The sequence below is a fragment of the Lygodium microphyllum genome, chromosome 25 (assembly GCF_053477565.2).
Source record: "Lygodium microphyllum isolate KBCC chromosome 25, Lygodium_microphyllum_v1.1.10, whole genome shotgun sequence".
Lineage (NCBI taxonomy): Eukaryota > Viridiplantae > Streptophyta > Polypodiopsida > Schizaeales > Lygodiaceae > Lygodium > Lygodium microphyllum.
The window spans coordinates 16462182-16487940 of NC_141159.1; the positions used below are offsets into that span (position 1 = coordinate 16462182).

Genomic DNA, 25759 nt, shown 5'->3' on the forward strand with positions numbered 1-25759 from the left:
CCAAGAGCAAGTCACCTAAAAGGCGAAGAATAGGTCATGGACACCTCAAGTGTGAATAAAATAATATTGAAGTTCTCATTATCAATAGTATTTTGAAAACAAAAACTAGAAGTGTAGGTGCAGATATGATTTTTTGATGGGCTAGTACTTTTGGAACTTGAGTGTATTACTTTTTGGAAAATCAATGTACTTGTATTATTATTATGCTCATGGACATCATCATATCATCATGGATGTATTACTTTGTGAGAGTTGGGCTCACTCTCATGCAGATTGTATCTATCACTTGTAGTTGTATTTGTCGCACTTGCAAGTGTTGCATGGGTTGCACGTATGTATGTGTGATTAGATTATCATAAGCTCGGTATATTTAGGCCTTCAAGGTTCACACAATGAGGATTGACCAAGCTAGATCCTATTAAGTGGATAGGATTTCCAAAAGAGGGTGCAAATCCTAACTCATAGTTGTGGAAACCCTAAATGTAGAAGGGGTGCAAGCCTAACCCTAATCCTAATCTTGTGTCTATATAAGGATGAGAGGTCTTAGTTGTATTCACCTTTCTTGGCACATCCATGCTACTTGAGCTTTGTCAGTGTAACTACTCTAGATTTCTATTTAATCTTTCCATTCTATCATCTTGCTTCCATTGTGTTAAGAGTGACTAAGCAAGAGTGAGAGGTGTCTTAAGCATGGCATTGAAGGAAGGTGAAGGACTTTGTTTTTTTCTTTGTTTGCTCATTTTCTTTAACATCTCTTCGACTCATTGTGTTCTAGGTGGTGGATAGGAGAGATGTCATTGGATTGTGTTGATCATGGGTGTGGAACCATCTTCGAGCCTTTGAGTCATCACACACAAGAAGGTAAGCTAGGTGAGTTCATTAAAACTTGAGCTAGTCTTGCGTTCTTGCTTTCCTGGGTTGGAGAGGAGGATGCTTGATTAGTTAGAGCATAGTGCTAAGAGAGAAGCTGATAGATTGCTGCTGATGTGAGTTGCAACTTTCAAAACAATAGAATTTTATTCAAAGTCCCGATTGTAAGTGTGTTTGGCCCAACACTTTGGTTTCATTGTCGGAACCAAGGACTATGCAACTGTCGAGGTTCTCACACTCATACTGTGTTGTAGAATAGGAGTCTTGTGCATGCGTGTGGATGGGATTATCAATCATCCGTGTTTGTGGCTAGCATTTTGAAACTCGTTCGGCTAGGTTATGAAGGCCAAATTGGAAGGAATCTATTTTTTGGATTGAGATTTGAATAGGGTAGAGTAGAAGAAAATCCCAATACACAAAAACTAAAAAACTCAAACACAAAACACAAAACTAAGGTACTCTTCTTGTTGGGCATGTTGTTATATAGCAAGGTTGCTTAATGAAGATTTTTCTTTCTAGCCTGCCTTTATCGGTGGTTCCATACTACATGTTCATGATCTAATGGAAACCAAATATATTGCTTACCCTTGTACTTGCCTCATGACGCTATTTTTTTGTTGATGTAGAGAATGAATAAGTTATAGAGGGAATAGGTGAGGGGAGTATGAAGAAGAGTAGTAAGAAGAAGAAAGAGAAGAATAGTAAGGAGTAGAAGGAACAATATAGAAGAAAGAAGAAGGTTAAGATGAAAAGAATGAGAAGGCGTAAGAGAAGAAGAGGTAGGAGAAGAAGGTTCTAAGAAAGAAGAAGAAGGTGGACAAGACGAGAGAGATTAGAAGAAGGACATAAAAGAATAAGAGAAGATAAAAGAACAGAAGAAGATGGAGGGAAATAATAAGAAAAAGAAGAAGAGGTAGAGAAAGAAGATAAAAAGAAAGGTTGAGGTAGGAGGAAGAAAAAGACAAAAGTGAGAGAAGAACTTTATTTTAAAAGATAAAAATAAAAATAAAAATTAGAATAGGTCGATGAGAGGATGAAGGGTAAATAGGCTAGTGAGGAACTAGGGAGATAAATCTCTCTTTCTCTCTCTCTCTCTCTCTCTCTCTTTGTTTGTATTGCCATTAGGGTAGCCCTCTCTTTGCGGCTCAAGGCGGTGTTGACTCTCGCAAAGGGCGTGAGCTTAGTGTTGGGCTAGGTAAATTTTTTCTCCCTCCCTCTCCCTCAGCATTGTGGCAACCCTCTTGCTAGCTCAATGCGACGTTGTCCTTGGAGCAGGCAATGTGATGATGTAGGCGATGGTGGTGCGATAACATAGGTGATGGCAATGCGATAACATAGATGATCCTCTTACTAGCTCAATGCGACGTTTTCCTTGGAGCGAGCAATGTGATGACGTAGGAAATGGTGGCGTGATGACATAGGTGATGGCAACATGATAATGTAGATGATGGTGGTGTGATCGAGGGACATAGTTGATGCAGGTAAGTCTTACTTTACATAAATAATTTGATTTATTTTTTTAGAAAAAAGAGGCACCACTAACAACCATTCACACACCAGCACAAACTCACAGTACACATGCACACAACCACACACACATTTACACACATGCGACCCTTGCACAAACCCATATAAAAACCGGTTTACACAATTAAAATTCACATGCACACATTAAAGTTCATACACACACAATGTGTCAATACACACATCAACCACTATACTCACACTCATACTCACTGTTCACTCACACTACCTTCCACTCACACTCAAAACTCACTCATTTCTCACATGCTCACTAATGCACACACTCACTCACTCTGTAAACTCACCCCTCTCCTGAACCTCCATTCTCTTAATAACACACACACATACACATCACATTTTCTTACACTATTTGAGATCACCCGTACACCTTAGTGTTCACTCTTACACAATAGGATACACATCACATTTCCTCACTATTTGTGTTCACTCGTACACATCAATTCAATCACAAACAATAGTTCACTCCCACACACTAGTTTACTCACACACAATAGGGTTCACGTCACATTTCCTCATCGTACTTTACTTACACACACTAGTTCACTTGCATGCATTTGATCACTTGCACACATTTGCATTCCCTAGCACACTCTACACACACACACACACACAATACTCCAAACACATAATTTCACACACACTTGTCTACCCTCACACAACCTCCATTTCTACTCATTGCATCTAGGTGCATCTAGACGTCTTGTTTTGGCTACCTTTGCAAAATTGCCTCTAAGAGTCTTATTGTTGTCTCTTTTATTTGGTTCGTCTTGATATTTTTCCATCTTTCTGATGATAGTGTGGCTTTGTGGAATTTTTTGCACAAGTGTACTTTGAATTTTGAAAGGAACAAAGCCTCATTGTACACACCTCACTGTCTTGGAATTCTAGTATTTCCACATAGCTTGCAAAATTTTCTCTTTAGAGGTTCTTATTGGAAAGAACGTCCTAAAGGCCTTAAGAATTACATAAGAATTTTGTAAAGTTGAAGACAAGTACATGAACCAATAGCTTCTCACATCACAAGGTTTAGATTATAGAACACTTCGTAGCACTTCACGGCTTAAGCTCCAAGCTTACACTCCTTTCCTTATATGTGCTTGCGAAATGGCAAAGTAATTCCCTCTCCCCCTTCAGAGAAAATCGTTAGTCCCAAACCCACCTAGACCATATCACACCTTGGATCCTCTCTTGTTCACAGGATCAATCCACATGACCACACATCTCATAGCTCTCCGTGATCAAGTGATTGACTTGGCCAATCGAGAAACCTTAGGTCCCCAACCTAACACAATGGATGAGGCCACATTTCTAGACTCTCTTTTAAGAGATGTTCAAGAATCCTTGGCCAACTACCAACAAGCTGCCTACTTTTATTGTGCTTGAATCTTCCCTACTAACTTCGAGGAAAAACGCATGACCCTTAAAGACCAAGGAGCTAGTACTTTTAGCAAGATCCTTAAATACACAATGGATAGAAAGCAAGAACTTCTTGACATGAAATCTGAAATTGATGGGATCAAGGACATGCTGTTGAATGCAAGATTATCAGGATTGACCATTGACACCCTAACGGACCTTGTTTAACGTAGGCTCTTTGATCACATGGATCTACTCACTGTAGGAGCTCATATGGCCCAAACATTGATGAGTGGAATGGTAACACACCTACTCAGTGAAACCAAGCCAAGGTACCCCTAGTGGTTAATAAAATTGACAAGCATCATGTTGGAGATGACCCATACAGCTTCATAGATAAATTTGAGCAAGTTTGTGAGGCCAATAACCTTATTGGCCATGCCATACAAGCTCAAGATTTTGGACTTTGCATGGGCAAGAAGGGTCATACTTGGTTCACTGTCCTGGATGCGGTGGAGAAGGCTTCCTTTGCATCTCTTAAGACTCTCTTTATTAAACAATTTGTAGAGGCTGGCTATAAAGACAATTTAATTGTTCCACTCATGAACATAGAGCACTAGGATGAAGAACACATGCGAGCTTATGTATCTCGATTGAGATGTCTCTACAAGAGAATCCCACTGGCCAAAAAATGAGCTACCAAAGTCGTTAGGAGGGATTTCATCAAGGATATCAACGATGAAAAGCTCAATGGGGCATTGGCTTGCAACTCTATGCTAGATTGTACAAATCTCAATGGATTCTTAGATGAAGCAATCAGAATAGAGGACCAACACAAAGAGAGAACTTGTGACAAGAAAAGAGACAGCTTAGAATTTGGCTCCCAATCTAGTAGAGGAAAACTTGAGATAGGCAACATCCAAACTCAAAATCTCATAATCCATATGATGAAAAGAGAACTTGTGGCAAGAAAAGAGGTGGCTTAGAATTTGGCTCCCAATCTAGTAGAGGAAAACTTGAGATAGGCAACATCCAAACTCAAAATCCCATATCCGACATGATGAAACAAAAATAAGAGCTCTTGAAAATCATTGACTTATTCAGGCAGACTCGACCATATCGATCAAACATAGAGTGCATACATTGTGGTGGTGATCACTTATTCTTTGAATTCTCTTGACAAAGTAGGGCTTGCACTAATTTTGGATGGTTTGGTCACAAGGCATCTACATGTTGAGCTCCTAGGCGGCTTCCCTTTGCTATGCCATATGCCAATCGTGGGCTCCCATACCCAAGCCCGTAGCAAAGGGCTCTTCTTAATCCTGTCAAATAACAACTTGTAGCTTGTCGATCGACATTAATCCATTGTGCATCCCACGGCCTCCGGGTTTGCTCATAACTCACCCACCTAGTGATACTCCAATCCATTTTGTTGAAGAGCTTACCAAGGATGATGATTATACCAACCCATATGTCTCTTATGATGAAGAAGGAAACATGATGCTTATGGACTAAAGACCGTCCCAATCATGATGTTAGCATGAGGTCGAGGACATTGCTTGATGCAACCTTGAAAGACTCTTTCTTGTTGGACTTGTGGCCAACTTGGTCACATCACATGGTGCCCTTAAAAAACAAGAACAACCAAAGGAGAATAAATTTGACCAAAGGTGTCTGGAATGCATAATAACTTATATCTATTTCTATTTCGCCAAAAGGAAAGCTAGCTCCAGCAAAGCTATAGTACCCACTATGCCCTTAACTCCCTTTGTAATTGAAATGCTGAGAGATGATGATGTGATTCCCATATCGATTAATGCCATTACCCATGTGCAAGCTAAGAAAGGTGGCATTAGTATCCTTGGTCCATCTTTGGCTATTGGTTCTATCATTGGAAAGAAGAATTCAAAGATGAGAACTAAGGCTGTTGCTCTCAAACTCAATGAGTGACGGGATCACTTGAGGTCTGGTAGTTCCTTTAAGTACTGAGTACGCTACATTTTCTCCACACAAAAAAATGGTTGCATAAGCCAAAGTATGTGAATACCTTGATCTTGAGCATCAACTTAAGTTGATTAGCAAAGTGAAGAATTGGGTGAAAGAGGCTCAAGAATGAAATTAGGGCTAAAGAAGCCAAGGAAAATTTGCAACCACATGGCATCAATATCACACTTCACTTGGCCTCAAGAATTGGCCCTAACACCTTTGGATGATCCGCTACTTAATTTGGTGCATGATGGCTCACCCAAGGTTAGTCAAGGAAGCTATAAGATTAGGAAGTAGACCTTGGGCTTTTAGCTGCCTTAGCCTCTATAAGTGTCTCCATCCTAATTGCCATGCTCTTCAAGAACAATCTTGCCATTTGGACCATGTTCAAGACTTGGATAGATGAAAGTAATGAGACATATCCTATTGAAATTAATCCAAGAAAATCCATTGTCTAGGTCCCCGCCTACCCTTGTCCTAGATGCTCTTGGAGTTGCCACCTTTTGGAAAGATTTTGAACAACATGCAGCTCTACCTATGGAAGTCTTCGATGATTCCACGCAAGGATGTACTATAGATATCGGAGTGGGTTTAAGTATCGTGAATCAAAGAGTGCTTAAGATGTGGGGAAACTCTTCGATTGAGCCTCTCTACTTTAATCTCACCATTATTGATGGTTTTAAGGTGTCCCTTGGGTGTGTTGAAGGATTGTGACCAGTCAAGATTACTGACGTCAAGTTCTATGTTATATTTGTGGTCATGAAAGAAGTTGACTATGACCTACTAATTGGTCGACCTTGGATGCGGAATACACGACTCATTGAAGATTGGGAAAACGGTGTCCTATTTTTGGGGAACCATAATGAGGATGTGCATATTCAAATGGATAGTTGGAAGAGTACCTCAGTCGACCTAGATGCTATTTCTAGCTTGATGTAGGGTGACACCATTTGTCTGCAACATAGAAACACTTGAATAAATATGTTCCATGCCTAGAATATGAGCATGACTCGCTTCCTATTCTTGTCATCTCGGAGTTGCCATTCACTGAGGAAGGTGAGTACAAAGAAGCTAATGAGTCAATATGGGCTTAGGAAAGCACTTGTACACAAGCTTGATATTCTTGTTGAACTTTCTTTTGTGCCATTACTGCTGATGCATGTTGGACCATCACAAACATCTAAGCCAAAATGCTTTCGTGCGCCTACTAATCTCCTTGATCTTGGTAAACTCCTTTCATCATGGATACCAGTCTTCAAGAATGTGGACAAGGCCAATCTAATGATCTTTAGAGAGATCTTAACATGTCCCACATGGCACTAGACTGAACTACATCAAGTTTTTCGACTATCATAATAGCCTTTTTGTCTCCATGATTCCCTTGATGTCTTGAACACATAGGAGGATAGTGACTTTTAATATGAATTGATTAAGTATAAAAGTGATGTAGATTCTGATACAAACTAAGAACCTGAGGGAACAACAATTGAGAAAATTATAGTTGACCAAAAACCCTCCAAACACCTCACTTTGCACATTGATGATGGATTTGTCCATGTTATATCCTACTTAGAATGGTTGGAGTACTTGCAGGCAATGGATTGTGCTCAATTGGAGTCCCACACTTTTGACTCCGCTTCCAACCTTGATCTATTCACTACTAATCCCTTAGTTGACCTACCTTTTGATGCTCCACCAATTTTCAAGGAGTTTGATTCTACGTCAGATGCTAGCACTGACTCAAATCCTGAAACCCCTTAGCCTACCCTTGCTTCATGCTTTAAGATGAACTTGTTGGTTCACTTGTAAAAGAAGAATCTTAAGAAAGCTCAAAAGAACCTTGACTTTGATCAATGTACGCCCTAGGATCTCCCTAAACACTTTACTAGGTTCAAGAAAGGGGATTGGATTGCCATTATGCTTGGTGCCAAACCCAGGGCACAATTAGTGAATCTATTGAAGGCCTAATAAAAGTAAATGAAGTTGACCTTAATGAGGGGGGAAATGCCTAAAGTTGCCTTTATTGTTGAGGACTTAAGCCTAGAAGATGAGGAGGTTCTCATCTAATTACTCAAGGAATTTTGTGACATGCTTGCTTGGATTTACATAGATCTCAAAGGGGTATCACCTCAAGTAGTTACTCACACTATTCCCATGCAGCGAGATGCTAAACTTGCCGAGTAGAGGCCCTACCCCATAAATTCTTGCTATACTTAGCATGTGAAGGATGAATTGGAGAACACGGGATTCATCTATGAGATTGAGCATACTAATTGGGTATCACCCATTCTCATGGTACTAAAAAAGAATGGCAAAATTCAAGTATATGTCAACTATAAGAAGGTCAATTGTAGAAACCAAATGTGATCACTATCTGTTGCCCGACACAGATTACATGATTAAGAGAGTGGCTTGGAAAGAGGCTTATAGCTCTCTTGATGGATTCTTCAAATACAATCAAGTTTAGGTTCATCCAAATGAGCCGCACAAGATTGCTTTTGCCACTAAGTGGGACATCTTTGCTTATAGTGCCATGCATTTGGGCTGACCAAGGCACCTGCCACCTTTCAACGATTGATGTGCACCATCTTTAAAGACATGTTGCATAAGTGGCTTGAAGTCTTTTTTGACGACCTCTGTGTCCATGCTAGTAGCGAAGAGAACTTAGCCAAGCTTTGCCTTGTCTTTGAAAGATGTGGATGGTATTAGCTTTCCCTTAAACCACTGAAATGTCAATTTTGGGTAAAGCATGTAATTATTCTAGGACATGTTGTGTCCAAGAATGGCATTGCTAGTGATATAGCTAAGATCAAGGTTATTATGGAGCTTCCACCTCCCACCAATCTGAAGGGTATTCAATGCTTTATTGGGCATACTGGCTATTATTGCCGCTTTATTTTGAACTATGTTGCTATTTCCAAATTAATTTATAAAGTTTTGGTTGTGTGGAAATGGACTACTGGATGCCACAATGCCTATGAGACCCTAAAGAAGGCCCGTCTCTACACCCATTTTACGAGTCCCAGATTGGACAATCATATTCCATGTTCATATTGATGCATCCAAAATTGCCCTTGGAGCTATTTTGTGCTAACTTGGTTAACACTCACTGAGATTAAAATGAATATTTCCACCACTAAAGAGGAAGGTTTAGCAATAGTTTATGCACTTAAGAATTTTTTACGTTATTTTCTTGGTACTCTCTTCACGTTTTTTGTTGATCATCAAGCCTTACTTTAACTTGCGAACAAGATATGTACTACATTGGGAAGAATTGATTGGTGGTTATTGCATTTGATTGACTTTGATTTCTGTGTGGTTGTGTGGAAAGGAAAGCAACATTATATGGCTGATCACATGTCTCAATTGACCAATGGAAAAAAGGAAATTAGCATTGATGATGATTTATTTGATGCCCATTTGTTTTGACTTCAACGAGAGGCCCAATTGTTCAAGGCTGATCTCACATCCCATTGGGCAAATGATATTATTTCTATCTTAGAGAAGGGCATGCGTGGACACCCAATTGAGAAGGCTTGTCTCACTTGCATGTTGATTAAAGACCCAATCCCACCAGATGATTGCTCCTCAACTTTATCAACTAGGGTGGCAAGTCGGTCTCCTTTGAGGATGCATTTGTGAACATGACATGGAGTGTGTGCTCAAGGAAGCCCATGGAGGCATTGTTTGTGGCCATTTTGATGGTCAACCTATATCACACAAGGTTTTACAAACCCACCTTGTTTAGGGACACAACACATTTTGTTAAGCATTGTGATGAGTGCCAACGCACCAAACCTCCTATTCACAAGGACAAGATGGAGCTATCACTTGTCATTGCTAGACAACCTTTTGAAAAATGCGGGATTGACTTTATAGGACCTATCACTTCTGTCGCCCAGTATTCACAAGCACACTACATTGTGGCAATCGACTATTTGACTAAATGGACTGAGGCACGAGCCACCGGCAAGAATGACACTCATACAATGGCTAGATTCTTGTGGTGAGAACATGTGATTTTTCACTTTGGCTGCCCAATTGAGTTGGTTAGTGATAATGGGACCTTTTTTCGAATGAGGTTTTTGAGCATTAGCTATCTACCTTCCTAATTATCCATTGCAAGTCCTCTTCGTATTATCCTTAGGCCAATGGCCAAGTTGAGTCCAACAACAAGGTTATGTTTGACCAAGATTTTTTCTGCTTCATGCTTTGATTGGGATAATAATCTTATGGCTAGCCTTTAGGCTCACCGCACAACTTTCAAGGCTGCAATTGGACAGACTCCATTCCGACTCACCTATGGCACTGATGCCATTATGCTACTTGATTTTCTCATCCCTAGTCTTTGCCTTGCAATACAAGAGCATTGAGGCAACACTCCTAGTTGAACCAATTGCCTTGTGGAGTTGGAACGCCTCAGTGAAACTTTTGTTTTGGCCAGCCATACACTCATTGAAAAGGCCCCATGTAATGCTTGGTTTGATAAACACATGCAACAACATACCTTTGACAAAGGTGACCTAGTGCTCTTGTATTCTCTTAAGGGCCACAAAGGAAAATTGAAACTTCGTGGTCAAGGACTATTGTGTTGGTCCAATTAGCAGGATAGGCCATGCTAAGCTTGAAACCCTAGATGGGGAAGGAATTGGCCACTTCAATGGTAGTCGCATTAAGAGGAATTAACCCCCAGGCCATTTTACTTGCATGAACGTCCCATGTACCCTCTTCATGTTCTTGTTAGTGCCATCATGGTGATTGAACAAACATAGTATGAGAAACTTGAGAAGAGGGATGATACTCCTCAATTAGCTTCACCTCCCCACCGTAGAACTCCTATTTCTTTTTCCATGTACGAGCTGTTTCAATCTATTTAATTGACCCCAAGGATGACCTTGACATTCCCTTGGCCTTCCTTTGGATCCACTTGAGTGCCACCAAACAAGATACTACGGACACTCTCATTGATGAAGGTTGTAACTTCAACACTCTTGGATTTGGACCAACCCACCTTAACACCCACTCAGACTATGCTTCATTCCTATGATGGCCAACCATGCTATTAGGTAAAGGTAAGCTTTTGCTTACTATTTCAACTGAGAGCATACCTCTTCTTTTTCGTGTTTTTTCTAAACTAAGAGTATGTGGGTAAGGACCTTCTCTTGGGTCGATTTGTTAAGTATCATGTTCCATACACCATTAACTATGTTAATCAGCGCGTTACATTGCAATTTCGAAGTGCCCATGTTGTTTTGCCTTTAGTCATGGGGATATTTTTGCAAGAAAGTGCTATCTTCTCATCCCACACCTTCTCAAATTTGTAGCTCCTTATCTTGTCAATTGCTCCACGCCCACCATCACCCTTCATTGTTAATTGAGTCTCAAACCCCACACTTGCAAAGTTTGCTCACTTCTAGTGGCGGCCTTGCCTCCCGTTATCAATTCCATCTCCACCTTCCCCACTCTCAAAGCCATAGATAGGTGGCCAATTTGATGTCACAAGACTCTTCCCAAGCCCAAAATTTCCTTGTGTTGGATGGGCTATGCTCTCTTGAAGGCCCAAGGCTATTACAAAGGTAATGTCTACATTTGGATTTTCAAATGATCTACCTGTTTATGTGTCATTTCTTCTAAGGATTTGTCCTCAGACATACTCTTGGTAGCTCCAAGTGCTCAACTTCTTGTGCGTGAGCTTCTCATCTATTCCCAACTCCCACCATGCAATCTTCTATAGCATTCAATTCTCCATCCCCTTCCATCCCACTTGCACACCCACTGTCGGAGGAGTCACTTATACTGCCTTTCTCTTACTCCCTATGTCCATCTTTTTCTCCACATTTACCTAGTGACCTTCTTCGCACACCCACTCTTGCGCCCTCAGACTGATCTACGGCATCCTGCTTCTGGCCACCCCTCATGGCTAGTCCACTAGTTGGATCAGGTAGCCCAAGCTAAAATTCAACATGAACATGGGGAATTGGTTCCACCTCATCTTTAGATTAGTTCGATTGCTCTTCCTACCCCTTTTGGTGTCAAATATTTGCTCGCATGTTGCTCTCTTAGTGGCATGGCAATAGACTTGGCCATGTTGAAGAACTCCTCCAAAGCTAGTTGGTTACTCAAATTTGACCCTATGTTTACAACTTTTTCAAAATTATTTGCTATGATTGACCTCGACCTTGCTGAGAACGAGGAGCTTGAACTTCCTACTTGATGGAATCCCACGTGGGAGGAGCATGAACATCTCTTTTGCAAAAGTATCTTGGTGCAAGCTTAGTATATGCCAAGATTCTTCCTCCAAAGCATCTCCAGTCCTTCCATTTCATCTCTTCTTACGCTCCTACGACAAAATGTGATGATGCTACTGTGATTGCAAACCATTTGGCCCAATGCAGCACTTCTTGCCCTTTCTTACCCATTTGGTATGGCCATCCTCTTGAGATCGCTCATGCTCGTAGTCACCTTATGAAAATTGTTGAGCAATGACCTGCCATTAGTAATCATCGGGCTGATCCTACATATCATTTGCCTCTTTCACTCCATTCCATCATTTTGGTTCATGACTTGGACGTGCCATCCAACGTGCAACCCCATCCATTTTTCAATAAGATTCTTCTTGAGGAGAAAATCCATGTCACTAGTTTCTTTGTTGGTCCGTGTCTCCTCATAGATATTACCACTTATTTCTGTGGTTTGGCTCTATGTCCATTTGACCTTGATGCATTTTTTCGAATTGGAATATAATCCCAACATTTAAACTTGGTGGTTGTCTACCCTTCCTTCACATATTTCCCTTTGGCCTTGTTGTCTTTGTGTTTTCTTTGCCCATACTTTGTCTTGTGTCTCTCTTTCTTTTTTGTTGAGTTGCACTAACATCTTTGCCAGTCCTTTGATTGCCCTTTTGAGCTATGAAACTCGCTTGTGTTCATTGCTTGTAGGGGGGAATAGGGTCAATCATTGTTGGCATGTGTGAACGGTATGATTTGGTTCTTATTGTAACTTTTTGTGAGGATTAACTAAAATTTTCTCAAGATGTGGTCTAGTTTTTTTAAAAGCATATGCCTATTATGTAGATTTCTCTAGCCGACAAACCAGCAAACATACCTACAAGGGTGTCCATTGACCATTACAATGATGAAAAGATTGTGTTTACGATGAAGCAATGCAAAGAATTGGGTCTTGAAGTTAGTTTTTCGGGCTATGGAAGCTTGAAGATTTGTCACCTTACCAACTTGGAAAATATTCTAAGTAGGTATCTTTAAAGCAAGGAGTTGGTGGCTACATGTGGGCTAAATGATTATATTAGGGCAACCAATGGGCCTATTCACTTTGCTAATTGTTATAACTTTTTGCAAAACTCTCTGCTTGAGACTAAAACAAAAATGATGAGATATTGGGTAGGAGGAGGGCAGAAAAATGGGAAGGTGGTACTCACCAAAATAAGTGGAACAAGCCTTAAGTCTCGATCGGGGATCGGGGAAGCATGGTAAACCCTTTAAAACTAAACTGGTAGATCCATGATGGAGCGATAAGTGTGTAATTACTTCAGATGATCTATTGATTTCATCTATTGAGGAGGAGGATCTTAGGATCTTTGCATAAGTTTTTCATCACTTGTTTGCTTACAACAGGCCTAGCATCCATTCAGGAAGGATACCCAAGAGATTCACAAAAGATATACTATCTAGTAAAATCGTTAAGGGAAATTTGAATGATTCTTGGTTGCAAGGGCACCTTGAGCCCTCCCCAAAAACCCTAATGAGAAGCCTACTACTGCATGGACCAAGATTTGCATAATCAACTATGATAGTTCTCTCACCACAATCATCATTGTAGCCTTAGGACTCTTTGAGTCAACCTAAGTGGACCTAGATGTGGTAGAGGTGGAGCAAATGGAAGACAAGACCAAGAGAGAAACAAAGGGCCAAGTAGGCAGCAATCCATCCAAAAAAGGAGCCAGGAAGGGAGAAAGAAAGGAAAATACCAAGAATATTACCAAAAGGCCCTCAAGGACTTGTCAAACGATACCTAGCACATTAAGGAAGCTCCTCGAAAGTAAAAGGAGGCACTGACCATAGCCATGCATGAATCATTTGATGAAAATATGAGAAGAAAGGCATCCTCCATCTCAGAGGGAATAGATAAAGTAATTACTAGAAAGGGAGGAGACTTTGATGAAGGTCAAGGGGAGGCTCATGAAGAAAACTCAGTGATGGGTCTGGCAGATTGTGGATTCTCATGACCACTATACATACCATGGAGGCCAAGGTCAACAAGTTGGAACTAGGTAAACAAAATAAAGATGTTACAGTCAGTTCTTATATGGAGAAGCAAGGACATGTTGAGACTATCACTAGCTCAAAAGACTACACAAGGACATTAGTGAATTGTGTGGTCTTGCCACATTAGAGCTCTTATGTGAAGAGTTGAAATAGGACAAGGAACAAGTAGTTTTGGAGAGAATGGAATTACAAAATAAGTACGAGGAAGAGAGATCGTCTCATCAAGAATTTTTGAGGCACTCAACCCAACATTTACAAGACTTACAAACCTAGATTGTAGAGAACAAAAAGAAGATGGAGGGGCTGAGAGAACAGCCTCAAGAAGTTGTGATCATGAGGAAAAGAGAATAAATTATATGTGCTTAGGTTGTGGATCTTTTGGTCCCATGGGAGGAGGAAAGGAAAAGGGCAGTGACTCTCACTAGAAACTTAGTAGAAGCATGTTAGATTCAAGCATAGATGAAGAAAACCTTCACATGGCTGCAAGATACTGTCAGAACGAGTTGGACTATTGATGTCAATCAAGTTGAGGAGAAAGCTATTAGAGCTTATGAGAAGAGGCTACAACAACTACTTACAAATGAAGCAATGCTAGTTTAAGCTTCATGCAGTTGCCTATAAACATGCATTATCATTATCGCAAGGGCTGTATCAGCAGGCTATATGCACCATATCATTTAGGACTATAAGTAGTATGGAGGAACTCAAAGCTCAGTTGGGGACTAGCACCAGGTTCCTCGGCCAATTTTGACCAGGGAATGGGGCTCTTGTTATTCACATCTGACCCAACTCGAAGCCACATGATTGCTCAATCGCATGACATAGACTATAATGATTAAAATATGAGAGATGTAGGAATGGTACACCCAACATCCATTGAGTTGTGTGACATACAATCACTTGCTGAAGGCCCCACTGTTGTAGAGCCTCTTGCAAACATGGTTTCTTATTTTGATTACATAGACCCCCAAGAGTTTGTTGAATAGGAGAAGGGAGCCATAGAGGAGACTCATGAACCACCACCAATACCAAAAATGGTACCGGAGGTCCAAGAATGCTTTGAAAGGATAGTTTTCTTAACCAGTTTCCTTAAAGTGTACTCAAATCGCTTAGATCTTACTTTCATACTTACTTGCAATTACCTCTACCTCATAGTCAAGCTCTTACAGCAGCCACCGACTCCCTATGAGGATGGATTGCCTCCCTTGCTCTTCGACATTAACACAAGATTTACCGCATTGCCATGGTGAAACTTCTTTTTCAAGCTGTACTTTTTCCATCTTATTGTTGTGTAGCCTTACTAAGGATATGGTGGATAGTAGATTTGTCTATTTTATAGACTCTTTCTACTCAAAATCACCCATTGATCTTTGAACCTTTCTTAAGCCATATCTCTTGAGCAAAGGGTGGCTTTCACTTACCTTGTTTCCACTCTCTGTGGAGTGAATAACTTGTACATTCACATGAAAAAAGAAGAAGAAATAAAAAAATGAAAAGTAAGGAACATAAGAAAAAAAAGAGAGAAAAAGTTTCATGATTAGTTAGGTGCACTCACATTTCACTGCACCTAAGGGTCCTCAAGTTGGATGCATCTAGTGGTTTTGGTTGGTTGGCTTTACCTCTAGCCCCTTAGCCTTTCCCTCACTGCACAATCTTAGGGCTTGCTCAAATACCTTGTCACCTTGATGTTTTGCAGTGCACAATAACAGTTCACCAATTGGGTCCTCAAGTGAGGGACAACACTTTCGGCTTTCTTGGAGGCGACCCATCTCCCACTGGACTTGCACATGCACAAATCACTACACATGTATGTTAGACACACACTTTAGGGAAGGAGCGCGGGAGCTAGCTTCTAGGTTATTGCAATGGGCGATTTGAAGATCAGAAGAAGCATCCACATTTGTGGTTTCTACCTCATTTCCATTTCATAATTTCTTCTTTAATGGAGCTATCCTTGATCCTTCAGGCTACCATCATCGGTGAGCCTCAATGTTTGGACATCATCTATACCATGAGTTGGAGTGTCTTAGTCTCCACTACTAGTTCTTGATCACACCATTCTTCATCAGACACATTCATCTTCAATAGCACATCCAAAGTCCTTCATTAGCAACATTCATATTTCTCCATCAAGACCATTAATCATACATTAATTGTTTCCAACATTTTGCATCTTTGGTGCAAGCTATTGCATGCTACCTACGTTGTGATTCCCATGGGACTAGCACTTATCTCAAGGAAAAATAAAATGTTACCAACAATTTGAGAAGGAAAATTGGAAGTGCAAGTGTAGATACTCTTTTTTGATGGATTAGTATTTTTGAAGCTTCAATGTATTACTTTTTGGAACATCAATGCACTTGTATTATTATTGTACATCATCATATCATCATGGATGTATTACTTTATGAGAGTTTGAAGAGCACCTTGCCATGGCACCATGAGAACCACGAACCGGCCAAGAGAGGTTGCAAATACATTTGCTGGCCACAAAACCTGCAAGAAAACTCTCCTTCTTCTCACCAAGAACCATGCTCTCCAAACACACAAGAGGAAGGCACACAAGAAATTGGACAATTCTTCCATCCTCACCCTCTTCCTCTTCCTCACTCTCCATGAGATCTTGCAATGAAAGCACAAGAGAGGGAAGCAAGAACAAGAAAGATGAGAGTTGTGCCAAAAATGAGAGAGGAAGAAATGAACCGTGAGAGGAGAAGATAAAGTAAGAGAGAGGGTGTAACCACCTCAACCTCCCACCTCCCTAAATCCCACGACTGCAACCACCTCCTTTTCTTTTCTTGAATTATGAAATTCAAATTTGCATACATTGGCTAAGGTCTAAAGACCTCTCAATTTTTGGAATGAGACAAAAGGGTTTGACCTTTCCTTTTCCTTTCAACATTTTATTAATGTGAGCCTTTTGGACTACTCATTTTACATTGCTTCATATTTGAAATTTTGACAAAGGGGTACATTTGCAATGAGTCATTTTACAAAAAGTTGTTTCCATGTGAGCACATTTTGGTGCCTATTTTTGCACTGATTTCCTGGTCATCATTTCCTTCCATGCTTAAGTGTGAAGCGTCCCCGCGAACAAATTCGAAGAAGAACCACGATCAGCTTGGACAAATCTTCATCCTCTTTCTTCAATATTCATTTCTTTTCTTCATTGTCTTTGAATTGTCATTGGATTTGGAAAGGAAAATAATCACAAAAATACACACACAACTAGGACGGGGAGCCTAGTTTACGAGCATACCACATAAAATCATACATTAGGCAAAAGATAGGGCTTTCCACACAATTTGCACATAAAGACATCACACTTAGCATGAACTAAAAGATAACCACTCATTAAGCATAGAAAGAGAACTCGAAAAAGATATCACAATAAAGCAAATCCTCATGAAAGATATGGCAATGATGTACTCCACCAAGTTTAATTTTAGAAAGGAAAAGGAAGGGAGGTAATATTAGGAATAAAACAAAAGCTAAAAGGAAATTCATGGAAGTACTTTGTGTATACTAGAGAATAGGCTTGGTAAGAGAAGGTATGACTTAAGGCTTAGGAAATTATGCATACGAACCACCATCAAGAAGGTATTTGTTCAAAAGATTATCGATTAAAGCGTGAATTTTGGATGGATAAGACGATGGAATTGTAACAGACGCACATTCGAGAAGAGAAGAACTTGAGGTGCAGATCAGAGGGTCGCCCGTGCTCGTCGCACACCACCTCCCAGATGGCCCTTGGCCCAGTTGTTGCCGGCGCCGGTCTGGCCGAAGACGAAGTTGTCAGGGCGGAAGATCTGGCCGTAAGGCCCCGAGCGAACGCTGTCCATGGTGCCAGGCTCTAGGTCCATCAGCACGGCGCGGGGCACGTGAGGCATAGCCCACCGTTGGCCTCGTTGAAGTAGACTTTGATACACTCCATTTGCAGGTCCGAGTCACTGTGGTATGCACCCGTGGGGTTGATCCTGTGCTCATCGCACACCACCTCCCAGAACAAAGCAAAACACGCTGATTCACCATCTTTCTCGATCCTTCTTGAAATCTCTTCAAATTGAAACTACATTGTAGGCTCCTGAAGCAAACCTTGGTGGCCTATGAACCTCTCCGTGTTCATTTCTTCTATTTGACCATCTTTGGCTTCAGATTTGCAATGGTAGAAGCCCATTTATCCTTGCAAGCTCCATAGCCACCCCAATTCCCGGCCAGTGCACCAAATGAAGAGCACCCTGCCACGGCACCATGAGAACCACGAACCGGCCAAGAGAGGTTGCAAATACATTTGCTGGCCACAAAACCTGCAAGAAAACTCTCCTTCTTCTCACCAAGAACCATGCTCTCCAAACACACAAGAGGAAGACACACAAGAAATTGGACAATTCTTCCATCCTCACCCTCTTCCTCTTCCTCACTCTCCATGAGATCTTGCAATGAAAGCACAAGAGAGGGAAGCAAGAACAAGAAAGATGAGAGTTGTGCCAAAAATGAGAGAGGAAGAAATGAACCGTGAGAGGAGAAGATAAAGGAAGAGAGAGGGTGTAACCACCTCAACCTCCCACCTCCTAAATCCCACGACTGCAACCACCTCCTTTTCTTTTCTTGAATTATGAAATTCAAATTTGCATACATTGGCTAAGGTCTAAAGACCTCTCAATTTTTGGAATGAGACAAAAGGGTTTGACCTTTCCTTTTCCTTTCAACATTTTATTAATGTGAGCCTTTTGGACTACTCATTTTACATTGCTTCATATTTGAAATTTTGACAAAGGGGTACATTTGCAATGAGTCATTTTACAAAAAGTTGTTTCCATGTGAGCACATTTTGGTGCCTATTTTTGCACTGATTTCCTGGTCATCAGAGTTAAGCTCACTCTTTTGTAGATTATATCTATTACTCGTAGTTTTATTGGTTGCACCTACAAGTGTTGCATGGGTTGCGCACATGTATGTGCGATTAGATTAGCATAGGCTTGGTTTATTTAGGCTAAGGTTCAAGCAAGCAATGAGGATTGACCATCCTAAATCCCCCACTAAGTGGGTAGGACACCCAAAAGAGGGTGCAAATCCTAATTCACAGTTGTGGAAACCCTAAATGTAGAAGGGGTGCAAACCCAAACCCTAACCTTGTGTTTATATAAGGGTGGGAAGTTTCACTTGTATTAATCTTTCTTCGCACAGCCATGCTGCCTAAGCCTTGTTAGTGTAACTACTCAAGCTTTCTATTCAATATTTCCATTCTATCATCTTGCTTCCATTGTGTTGAGAGTGACTGAGAGAGTGAGAGGTGTCTTAAGTGAGGCATTGAAGGAAGGTGAAGTGCTTCATTGTCATCTTTCTTTGCTCATATTCTTTAATATCTCCTCAATTGGTTGGTGTGTTGGGTGGTGGATATGAAAGGAGAGATGGCATTGGATTGTATTGATCATAGTCATGGAACAATCTTTGAGCCTTTGAGTCATCACATGCAAGAAAGTAAGTTAGGTGAATTCATTACAACTTGAGCTAGTTAAGTAGATATCTTGATAGAAGAAAAAAAAGTGCTATGAAATGAAGAAGACTAGGGATGATAGAATATTGTTGATTTGCCAAAAGAGCTTGAGGCCAAGAGAGTTGAGATGATAAAAAGATAATGTAGAGATGAGTGGGTTATTGACCACGTCCTTGGTAAGCTCATGTAATCCATGAGTTAAGGGAATTTACATAATGATATAGGCCCTACAAAGATTGATGAGGCTAGGCAATCAAACATTAATGCATGAGATATTGTTATAAGAAAAGGTATAGTTGCATTGTAAACACTATTCATAATTTATATTCTTTTGAATTGTGTCACTTTATCAATTTAAACATGTGTTGTAAGCATATTTCATCATTTGTATACTTTGGAATTGCTTCAACTTATGCTTTATTTCTAGTCATATACAAGATAGTTCATTGCAATTGAATACTTTTCCAATCAATTATTTGGAGTTAATTGTGTCTTACATCCAATTTTATACGGGTTACTTACGTTGAAATTATGTACTTTGAGATTGAGTTATTTAAAGTTAGTTATGTTTTTTGTATTTAACTATATACAGGATAGTTGGATTACAATCATGTAATTTAGACCTAACCAATTATGAATAAATCGCTTATGCCCTATCTATAAATTATCAAACAATCATTTATACCTTTATTTTTCAATTTGGATTGCACATGCATCATTTTTTAAAATAATGGAAGCTATGCTAAATTGCACATGAATTATTTCAATACTTAGGAGAAATAGGTAGGTATTGTTATGGGAGCACTGGACTATACTTAAGAGACTAGACTAGATGTAAGATTTGTTACAAGAATTCAAATTTCAAGATAATCCCATGTAGGGACATAAGGTACAATGATAACTTAACAAGATACGAGAAATCCCACAACTCAAGACCGTAGATATGGACAATAGGACTTGATAGAATATGAAGAATCCCACAACTTGGGACCATAGGTATAGATACAAGATATCAGAATCACAAGATCTCCCTTGATGGGAATGAACAAGATACAAGACAATACTAGACAAGATCTCATACAATGAGATTACAAGGTGACAAGACAATATGCGTATAATGGAACACAAAACATGACTAGATACCATGACTAGATAGAAATAGAATTCCAACTCGAAGTTACCTACTTGGAGGTTTGGACCCCGTGAGGTCCCAAGATTAGCATTGGCAAGATTGAGGAGCTCTATGGCAAGCTTCTCCTTTTATGGGTGTGGGAGGGTGGCTAAAGATATCCTAGAATATTCTATGATGACATCATCGATGATGCAAGTGATGATATGGCATATCTTCTAGAATGTTCTATGAGAACATCATCGATGATGTAGGCATTGATATGGCATATCTTGTAGAAGGCTCGATAATGACATGGCAAGGGTGGGTTTGTATGGTTTGCTTGAGGATGTCTTGTTTAGGGTGTGTTTGCATGGGTATGGATTCATATGGTATGAGCAAGAATTAATCTGTACATTTGATCATAGCATGTCTACGACATCACTTCTTCCTCTAACGATGAGCTCCGTGAAGAGCGGCTTAGTGCTTTGGTCCAAGTTTCATTTGATTTCTCTTGTAAAATTCTTGAACTTTGACAGGTGCTCTTTGGATATATTTTGTAGGTTTCCAAGTGCATTGATTGATGTCATATCCTTTACAGTGTTTGTGAACAAGGTATTCGAATAGACCTCTGAAGATTCTCAAGTCTAAGATATACTAGATCTCAATTTCTTTGTGATTATCAATCTAGATAGGTGGTGGGGGATTAGATCTTTCTACCCTCAGTGGTGAGCTATGGCATGGCTCAAGCAAGAAAACATGGAAGACTGGGTGGATCTTCATAGTCCTGGGGAGTTGGTATCGGTAAGCAACTAGGTTGATCTAGGCTACAATAGTGAATGGCCCAAATCTTTGGTGGTCTGACTTGGTGGAGGGCCTTGTTATCTGGAAGTTATGCTTGAGTAACCATACTTTATCTCCAAATTTATATGCTTGATGTTGGAGACGATGTTTCTCCGCATAGTGTTTGTACTTATTCCGAGTCTTTTGGATTTCTTGCTTGAGTTCTTGGTGTATATCTGCTAGGTGTTGAGGTTTATCTTGGGCAGCAAGCTTCTTTACTTGATTGGAGAGATGTACATCCATCCTTGGATACACGCCATAGTTTGCAAAGAAAAGAGTTTTCTTGGTAGACGCATGGATACTATTATTATCAGTAAACTCTGAAATGGGAAATATCTCAAACCAATCATTCTAATGGTAGTTGATGTTGCAATTGAGATATTTTTTCAAGAAGATTTACCCATTTTGTTTGACCATCAATCTATGGATGATTGACTATGGATAACTTGGTTTGGACTCCAAGGAGGTTACAGAGGCTCTTCCAAAAAACTAGATATGAATTGGGGATCCCTATCACTGATGATGTCATTCAGAGTCCATGTAATCTAAAAATGTATTTGAGAAAGAGTCTAGTGGTAGTTGAATTTCTGATGGTCTTGGTGGTAGGGATGAAATATGACATTCTCACGAACCTATCTACCACAACAAGAATAGAGTCCTATTTGTTTGATTTGGGAAGGTTTATTATGAGATGCAATGACAAAGAAGACTAGGGTCGTGCTAGAATAGGCAAGCATTACTAGAGGCCATGTGATTTGTGGCGAGATACCTTGGTCATGTTGCAAGTATCACACAATTTTATACATTCCTAACTTCTTTCGAAGCCTACGTCCACCAAAAATATCTTGAAATAAGCTCTAAAGTCTTATTATTGCCAAATTGTCTTGTTGTTGGGGTTTCATGGCGTTGCTGGAGTACTTGGAGTCTCGACTTTCCTACATGGATGTAAAGTGGATCCTTATAGTATAACAGTTCATTAGTTTCTTAAAACTCACAAACTTCATTTCCTTTTTCTTGTTGATTTTTTCTCTCGACATTCTTGTCCAAATCATCATGCACCAGGGCTTCATGGATTAACTAGATTAAAGTATGGTTGTGTTGATGACAACTAGAGATGGATGCTAGCTAGAGGTGCTCTGGATTGAAGAGCATCTTTTGTGGTTGATCAAAATCTCCTTCTCCCTTCTTCGGTTCTAGGTAAGATCTTCTTGATAAAGAATTCGATTGGCATTGTTGTTGTCTTAGGCAACAGGTGATGACAAAGTCAAACATAGATAATAAGTTACTCCAACGGGATAGTCTTTGATTGAGGATGTGAGTTTTCATAAACTATTCTAGATTTTTGTGATCTGTATAGATGATAACTTTATCGCCTGCACCCTCTAGATGATGACGCTAGGTATCAAAAGTATCTACAATGGCAAGGAGTTCTTTGTCATGGATCTCATAGTTTATCTTTGGAGAGGAGAAATTTATTGAGTGGAATGCCATTGGATGCATATGACCATCATCTTCATGTTGGGGTTAGATGGCTCTTAAGAAATAGTTTGATGCATCGGTCTCCAAGAAAAATGGCTTGGTAGGATCAAGGTGGTGGACTATGATTGGGGCAGTGGTGAAAGTAGTCTTCAAGGTCAAGAAGTGTTAGATATGATCAATGCCTCACCCTCATTAGGTGCTACCAATGATCCATGGTGCTCAAAGTTGTAAGGCCCCCATTATGAGGAGAAGCCAAATGTGAGCCCGGACATTGGTTGAGTCCTGACTTGTATATCAGATGAGGTCTATGTGACCGGATGGCAAAAAGGTGACTGTTGTGGGTCTAATCTTTGGGTTAGACAGAGTGGTTAAGCTAGTAGCAACTTGAGGCACATTTCATTGAGTTGCGTGGTAAGGGAGTTAAAAGGGGCCCCTATTGTGGGTTCCGGGGGCCGCGGAAGCGGCCCCTGGCTGGGGGGTCCCAGGGGGGCCAGCGGCCCCCCTGGCGAGGGTCCGGGGGCAGCGCCCCCGGTCCGATGGTAAAGGGAATATTCCCTGGAATATTCCCGGGCCGACTAGTGGAGGCTCATATGGTAGGTCGGTCAGCAGGCCGACCTAACGACCTTCGCGGGCTATAAAAGCTAAACCCCTTCGCAGCCATCTCTCACTCATCTTTCACCCAGTCAGAGTTGTTGTTCCAGCTAGCCTTAAGCTCTTCACCTATCTTCTGTCTAGATCGCCATCTAAGCTTCACTCAGTGGAAGCGCACGGGTGGACAGAGCCATCTTTGTATCAGTTGTTTGAAGTTAAAGAATTTACTGATTCTCCTCTTATCTGTTGTGTACTCCCTATCTCTTTCTCAGATTCTGTTCGCTGTGCCGTGTAATATTTTACATGGTATCAGAGCCCAGGGGGCTCTAGAGATCGGAGAGCGTGCAAGAGGCAAAGGCTTCAACAGCAAAGAGAAACGATGTCGACTCCGGGAAGCAGTTCTGGCGCATCAGGAAGCGGTGCAGGAGGTGGTGCTGCTGTACCGGCTATTCAAACACTGAGGATTCGTCCACTAACCTTCAGCGAAGGCAAGTTAGATGGTACAAACTACACCTTGTGGAAGTTCAAAATTACAACTATCCTTGATTCTTATGAGCTTCTGGAGACTGTGCTGGGGACTGACGCAGAACCACAGCCTATCCCCGACCCATCAAATCCTAGTGTGATGATTCCTCCGAATGCAGATCTTCTACGAGCTTGGAAACGAAGGAATGCAGATGCATTGTGTGCCTTAGTTACAAGCTGTTCTGACAGTGTTTTGACTCTGATTCAGCATACAGCCAAAGCGTTAGAGGCTTGGAATGTACTAAGGAGTCAGTATGAAACACGAAACCAAACAAGGATTCAAAACTTGGAGAATCAACTAGCAGCGGAGAAGTTTGCTGAAGGAGAGACGGTTGAAGCATTCATCACTCGGATTAAGAATCTGCGCGACCAGATGGCTAGCGCTGGGATACAAAAGACTAGCGAAGAGCTAGCTCGGAGGTGTCTTCGGATTTGTCCACAAAAGTTTGATGGACTAGTAACTGCCCTTAATACTCAGGTGAGACCTCAAGCTTTGACTTTTGAGGAGTTTTGTGCATTATTAATGGAGGAGGAGTTGAGGCTGAAAGCCCGAGAAGGAAGCAACAATGGTGATGCTGCATTCTCTGCCAATGCAAAAGGCAAAGGTGTTTCCTCCACCAAAAATGATGGTGACAAAAAGAAAAAGGGCGGCAAGAAGAAGTTTCAAGGAGAGTGCTTCTACTGTAAGAAGAAAGGACATGCAATTGCAGATTGTCGTGTCAAGAAGGCAGATGAAAAGAATGGTACCCTTAAAACTAAAGGGAAAGAGACAGCCAATACGGCTGAAGTAGAGTTGGAATTATTCATGGCGACCATTGAGGAAGTGTGCTCCTCGGCGCAAGAAGAATCTACCACTGACTCTTGGGTGTTGGATAGTGGGGCCTCCCGTCACATGACCAACAAGAAAGGTCTATACAGTTCTATGCAGCCTCTACAAGAATCCATCACTGTGACGGTTGGAAATGATGCTAAATGCCCTGCTGCGGGCACAGGTACTATTTCTTTTGTTGCTGCAAATGGTGAAGTCAAAAAGCTTTCAAATGTGTTGTATGTTCTCGAAATCAGGAGAAATCTCTTATCAGTTGCTGCCATAACTGATCTTGGTCATGAAGTGAGGTTCAAGAAGACAGGTGCAGAAATTATTGATAGTGCTGGCACAATTGTTGGCAAAGGAGAAAGAAGGAACAACCTGTATGAGCTAAGTGCTCTTACAGCCACCGCTGGAGTGGACACAAGTAAGCTTTGGCATGAAAGGTTTGGACACATCGGATTTGCAGTATTGAAGGAGATACAAAAGCAAGGTATGGTTGCTCACCTACCTACAATAACTGAATTGAAGGAACCATGTGAAGCTTGTATGATGGGCAAGCAACAGAGAAAGGCATTTCCACAAGAAAGCAAGAATAGAGCATATGCTCCTCTAGAGTTGGTGCATGCTGACTTGTGTGGTAAGATGCCTACACATGCCTTGGGGGGATCTTCTTATTTTATGTTAATTGTCGACGACTACAGTAGGAAGATGTGGGTGTACTTCCTTCGTGATAAGGCTCAAGCTTTTGGTAAGTTTAAAGAATGGCTAATACTTGTTGAGAATGAAACAGGGAAAAGTGTGAAGAAATTTAGAACAGATGGTGGTGGTGAGTTCAACTCAAAGGAGTTTGAAGGCTTTTGCAAGAG

At 40.8% G+C, this 25759-nt stretch overlaps 1 protein-coding gene across 2 annotated transcripts in view; it reads left to right on the forward strand.

Annotated features, from left to right (window-relative positions):
* Positions 1–25759, forward strand: part of LOC148013943 (floral homeotic protein AGAMOUS-like) — an 83075-nt gene that overhangs the window by 46549 nt on the left and 10767 nt on the right. The window lies entirely within an intron of this gene.